The sequence below is a fragment of the Apium graveolens genome, chromosome 4 (assembly GCF_009905375.1).
Source record: "Apium graveolens cultivar Ventura chromosome 4, ASM990537v1, whole genome shotgun sequence".
NCBI classification, from domain to species: Eukaryota; Viridiplantae; Streptophyta; class Magnoliopsida; order Apiales; family Apiaceae; genus Apium; species Apium graveolens.
Genome location: NC_133650.1, coordinates 175,049,190 through 175,056,154, shown reverse-complemented (window position 1 = coordinate 175,056,154; position 6,965 = coordinate 175,049,190).

The window sequence follows — 6,965 nt, the reverse complement described above, 5'->3', positions numbered from 1 at the left end:
AGTATAACCAGTATAATATTAGGAACGGAAGGTGATAGCGATTACGAACTGGAAAAGAATGGGTATTGAGAAGCAAAAGCTATAATGCTAGAAGCTATAATGAGAGTTTGTGCAATAGACTTGAAAGAAATTGGAATGATCACATAACGCGGATTGAGTTATCTTACGACAATAGATCATATGTCATTATCGAGATGTCACCTTATGAGATCCTTGAGGGAAGACAATGTCGATCTCCCTTATGTTAGGATGGAGTTGTAGAGCGCAAGATGCTCGGACCCGCAGTAGTCCAAAGGACCAAGGATATGATAGATCTAATCAGAGGACGGCTGGTAGTAGCCCAAGATGGACATGATAAGTATGTTGATTTGACACGAAAGGATAAAGAGTATGAAATAGAGGACCTAGTAATGTTATAGGTATCCCTTGGAAAGGATTGATGAGGTTCGGAAAGAAAGGAAAGCTAAGTCTACAATTTGTTGGACCCTCAGATATATTAAGACGTTTGGGAAGTTAGCACATGAGCTAGCCCTACCCCCGATCATGTAGTAAGTTCATAGCGTGTTCCACGTATCAATGTTAAGGAAGTGTAATTCAGATGCCAGATAAATAGAGGCATATGAGCGCATAGACATGCAACCAGACGTAACCTATATGGAGTAACCAGGAAGGGTTATAGAGTGAAAAGGAACGAGTGCTTAGGAGAAGGGTTATCAAACTAGTATGAGTTTGATGGTAGAACCACAATGTGGGAAAATTGACTTGAGAGTTATAAAGTGCAATACTAAGAAGGTATCCCTATTCATTTCTATCTGATTCCGGGACGGAATCCTTTTAAGGAGGGGAGACTGTAATAACCCCAATTTTTGGAAAAAAATTTGAAACCCTTATGAATAATGTTTTTGCTGAATGAGAAAACTTTTCATGCCACACTATGTAGGGGTTCTGTTATTGATCTTCTGGGATATTATTAGTACTCTATGTGGTATATAAGTGTATGTAAAGATCGTCAGAATCCAATTTCCGAACACTTGGATTTTTCCCGGAAATCCACAAGATACGGAGAGAATTGAGTATAAGGTAACAGGATAAAAAGGATTTAAATTAAAGGATTATAATAGAGGATCATAAAAAGGAATATAATGTATTGAGAAAGGTTAAGGGAACCTAAGTAATAAGATCCCGGGTATGATCCTTCAAACGATAAACGAGAACAAAAGTTAAGCGAACCGTATAACAGATCAGCGGTCATTAGGCAAACGATTAGGAAGATAATCAAAGGGATTAGTGGGAATGATGTCATCCAACCAATAGAAAGAGGACAAGGAAGGGAGGATGACATCATGAGGATGACATAAGCATGACATGGGAAGGAAGGAGGTGTGGTAGCTTTGTAACCACACAAATCCAAGGGCAAGAAGGTAATTGACTAAATCAAACACAAAAACAAGCCAACCAAGCCAAGCAAAATCATTTTCATCAAAATCAAAAAGAACCAAGGCTTGTTCTTGAAGAGCTCTCGGCTTTTTACTATTCAAAAGAGCAAGAAATTCAAAATCAAAGATCCAAGCTTCCTAAATTGGTGAGTTAATTCCCTAATCATCTTTATGCTTAGTTAGGGCTATATCATGAGTTTAAGCCATCAATTCTGTTACGACCGGCATTTTATGTAATATTATTTGTGAATAATATTAAGTTAAATAAAAATATATTCAATGCTTGTACGTTTGTGTGAGTGAAAATTTCTGCATTTTAAATTTGCTTTGGGTAGTATATGATTTTTCAAAGCAAGAATTTATTTAATTTCTTTATTTTTGATTTATAAGGAATATTCTAAGCTTTGGAAAAATTTTCTTTTAAAAGACATTTTGTACACAAATTTTGAAAATGATTTTATAAAGTCTCTAAAAATCCAAGTTATTTTATGGTATAAATTTTATAATTTTTGAACTTGTACTTTATTATATAAAAATAAATCTTTGGAAATTAGTTGCTTAATAATTATCAAATTACATGAATAACCTTGCATGCAAACTCTCTTCTATTTAACTAAAGGGCAAAGAAGACATTCTCCACCCCACTAACTCACATTTTGCTAGCCAAATTACCTCCTTGACCTTGCATGCAAACTTGCCTAACTTTAGCTAGAAGGTTACTCTTGTCATTTCCTAAATCCACTCACATTTAGTCTAGTCAAAGACATAAAAACAAACCTAAAGTGATGATCACTCCATTTTCACTCCACCCTCCCCTTTCTCCTCCCTCCCTCTCGGCTCAACCCTCACTCTCGGCCATCCCATAGCCGAGGCCCTCCATCCCCTTCATTTCTTCATTCTTTCACCTAAACAATCATCTTATATTCAAGTAATTTTACTCCCTATATGTTATTCTTATATATTTCAAAAGTATAGAGTGAAAAACCTATGTTTTGACCTTGCATGGTGATGTTTTTGTTAAACTCAAAGTGAACCTCCTTGATTCTTGTGAATCTAAGGCTTTCACCATGAGTTATAGTATCATAGGGTCAAGAATGGCTAGACATAAGAGTGTTACACCTATGCGAATGCTGTTTTTACCCTAATCCATTCGGCCATGACTTGATAGGAGCCGAATGGATGGTGTTTTGTTGCCTTGTTAACATTTTTGTGTATTTTGTGATGATAACATGAATTTTGTAGTAAAGTCTTGATAAAATCCTTTTGCATGCTAGTTGTTCATTTAGTTGTAATCCATGTTAGGCTTGCATGTTGAATTATGATAAAAATTTATTTGGAAATCATGTTGTTTTGGTTTGAAAAACCCGAAGGCATGCATGCATGTGGAATTCTCTTAGTTTGTTGTGAAATTTTAATCATTTGGAAAGATTTTGTTAGTGAGCCTTAATTTCAGTAGGAATAATGTGATAATATTAATTTATGCTTCTTGTTGCATGGTAATAATTTGTGGTTATCTTTTATAAAAATATATATCTTGTTGTTTCAAAAGCATGAAGATTTGCGATTTGTTAAGAGTAGTCTCTTTTGTTTTGCCATAGTTGCACCTTAGGTAAGGATGATCTCACCAAGGGTATTTTAAGAAAAAGGGAGTTAGTTCAGTAGAATACCAAGTATAGGTCTTGGTTTAAGTATTTAGTTGTTGTTAGTTGGGTTTGTCAAGTCAAAATCTTGGAAAATGAGAAGTTATAGTTTCTGCAGAAAAATCAGTTTAGTACCCTGAGGTTTAGAGTGAGTTTTGACCATGTCATTGATGTGCACTTTGAGGCCCAAGCCACCAGAAGTTAGTATGGGGAGTATATAATAGGTTTTAGGAGTTGGTTGGAGGTTTGCATGTCATTTGGTTAGGTGCACAAGTAGAATAACAAAATCTGTCCAGCAGGGGACAGTTTTGTTGCAACTTAGAAATAGGGAGATTTGGCCATGTCATGGGTAGGCCCTCATTAGGCCCAATTGGGCCTTAGTTAGAGGGTATGTCAGAGAAGTTTTTCCAACCATAGTTCATAGGATATGAGCTAGAACCATGTGTCACAAGTTAATTCAAGTCAGGGCATTTTCTGCCCAGAAAAACAGGGGAACCTTGGACTTTTAGCTTAGGCCCAAGAAGGCCCAAGCCAGGCCTTTGAGCCACATCAAGCTTGTGAGATGCCCTTAGGTCAGGAGAGTCTTGTGTAAAAATTTTGAAGAAAAACTTGTAGTTTAAGAGTGTCTAATGCACTCAAGAAACCTTAGTTACCATTCTGAAATTTGCACCAGTAAGCACTTTCACTTATCACATAGTTTTAGGACACTTAGAAGTGAGTGTTAGGTCGACCACCATAGTTGTAAGATAGTATAAGGTCAGTAGAGAAAAAGGCACAAGTGAGGGTCAATAGGTTTTGGATAATTTAGGAAAGGCACATTGAGTTAGGAAGCCCAAATTCGAAGACTTCGTTTAGTTAGCGACCAAGTAATTTAAGTGGTGAGTCGAGATCATCCGAGCCTAGTGTGGCGTTATGGTGTATGTGATGTTATTTGGTATTAATATACGATATGTGATTATGTGGCTACGTGTGTACATTTAAAAATATAAATGTTGGATATGAATTAAGTGTGTATAGGCCTAAGTGCCATCCATGTTTAATTTCGGGTTGTAAATAGGTTAAGATGGAAAGAATATATTATAATGAGGATTATTATTATTTATGTAGGATCTCGAGACGAGGGAAAACTTGCCTTAAAAGTCGAGTGAAGCTCCAGTTGTTGCTCCTACCAGTCAGACCAGACCAGTCTATCTCAAGGCAAGTGATTCAACTTGACCTTCGTATTTGCTGTAAACAGTTCATATATATATATCGATGCAATTATCCTGAGTCATTTTGATGTATTTAAATCAAGCGTATCTTTTGTTTATCTTTGAGTTACATAGAGATGCCATGAACCCTCGAGTACATATTGCAAGTAGTTCAAAAGTCTTTCATGATAGTTTAATGCCATGATAAATTAGAGATGCGTTATAATATCTTATTGATCCTTTTGTTTATCATGCTATTGATCCCTGAGAAATCTTGATGTTGCACCCTGATGCTTTGATTCAACTCTTGAAATAACCTCGATAGAAACTTTATCTTGATACCTAAAAGCCAATCATTTCTTAAATACATTCATGATTGTTTGATAACCCTATCCTTACCCTAAAGCTTGATACCCTGTTATATACTGAGCTGATGATCGCTTTCTTTATATTTTAACACCTTTATCCTATTGGAACCAGTGATGCCTATCTTTTGATGTTCTAATACCTATATCTTGTCTACAACCGTTGCTTTAAGCCTAGTTTGGCATTACTCTTTCATCCTATCCAATAGCCTGGCTTAATTTCCTTGTCTAAGTTCTTGTTTATGGAAACCTCTCAATTACCCTAATATAGTAAAGTCTAGTAGATCATGGCCCTGAGATTTAGTGTCATATTTCCAGTGTTTCAAGTTGATCTATAATCCCTTGATAAAAATAATTACAGTCGAAAGAGATTTTGTCATAAATCGGCATCAGTTTTTAAAATGATTAAAACGTGGATTTTTCAGTCCCAAAGGGGGACAAATGTTTTCTTGAATGGTGGATCTGGACTGAGACGCGAGTCCTTTCCACACTTATATTAGGCTTAAAAGTTGCCTAGGGATTCCCAATAATGTTTTAGAACCCAGCGAGGTTCGGGGTTACTTCGCGGCTGATCACCGGCTGTAATCCGTAGCGTCATAAAATGATTTTGATTAAGAATGATTTTAAAATTGTTTTGATGCAAGCATAATGATGCCAACTCACATAAGTTTTATCTCTCGATTATCATTGATTATGTCATTCCATTGTCATTCCTAAAGGTATATCTCGATTTATGCTTTGCGTTGTATTGTTAGCACTTGTTGAGCTTTTGGCTCACTTCTTGCTTTACCCTGATATTACAGCTAGCAGCCATGGTTAGATTCAAGCAGACTGCCCGTAAGACCTGTGATGCTGATGCTTATGTTCGAGCTCAGGTAGAATAAGTAATAATAGTTGTGTGAGGACTCGGTAATTGTAATCAGATGTAATAGTTGGTAGTGTTGGGCTGTTCCAAACCCTAAACTGTAAGATCTTGGATTTTGGTTGTGTAATACTCATTAAAATGATGTAATAGCTATATTTATTTTGCTATTTAAGTTGGGGGTGTGACAGGTTTTGGTATCAGAGCTACGGTTTAGAGTCCCTGAACAGCCCAAATAGGTTATAGGACTTGTGAGTAGGTTATAGATACTACGCGAGAGAGAAGGTAAAGTAAATTATTATTAATACTCCTCTTATTGGTTGTCAGCAAAGGGCGCATTCCTCGTCATCCTCTGGGTCGGACGACACTATTGCTTTCTCCGTATATGCTGAGTTGAGGCGCGAGTTCGACATGCTTCAGGGCAAGTACGACCGACTGATAGACCGACTGAAGAACGTGTATCCGGACAGCCGAAACTACGAAGGGAAGCCCAAGGAGCAGATGATTGCGAGACTTGAGACCTTGGTTCGGTACGTTAACACTAAGCTTGAGGAGATGCCAGCACACCGGGACCGTACCAGCCAGTATGTCATTCAGATGGTGGCGGATGAGCTCCAGAGCATTGTGAAGACACTTTGAGAGGAAAAGTCTACCAAGCCCCGTTCAGATGGAGTGGAGCCTTAGTTCTTTCCATTTACCTTTCATGTTGTTGTACTATCAGACTCTATGGAATCCCCAGTTGTTTCCGTCTTTCCTTTAAATAAGCCTGTTATTTCTAGAATCAGACTATGTCCCAATCCTATGTACTGTGACCTTTAAAATTTCAATAATTATGTGCTATTGTTCCATTTGCTCTCAACTGTTATTTTATGTTTTTATCATCATATCTGCTTAATTTGGAAACGTGACCCCATATGTAAACAAGAATGCCATGCGATACCCTCGAATCATTTTATCAATTATATTTGTTATAACACAACTCTTATTTCAGGATCATGCCTCCCAAAAAGAAGAACCCAACAACCACCTTCACCACAGACCCAAACATTCTTCAACTACTGGAAACCTTGCAACAGCAAACCAATGCTATAGCTCAACAACAACTAACTCTTCAACAACGAATTGAAAACCAAGATAACCGTGAGCCATATCAACCACCTGAACCACCAGTACCACCAAGACAAATTGTCACTTTCAAGGTTTTTCAGAGTGTGAATCCACCTGTATTTCATGATACCACTGATCCAGTGATAGCAAACACATGGATCAAGGAGATAGAAAGGGCTTTTGAGTTGGTACAGTTAGGGGACGATCAGAAGACGCTGTATGCCACTTACTTCTTGAAGGGAGAAGTCATTTATTGGTGGGAATCAGTAAAAGCTATGGAAGTCACTCAGCAGATTTCTTGGGAGAGATTTAAGAAGTTATTTCTGGACAAGTATTACCCTAAGTACATGCAGAATCAGATGGAG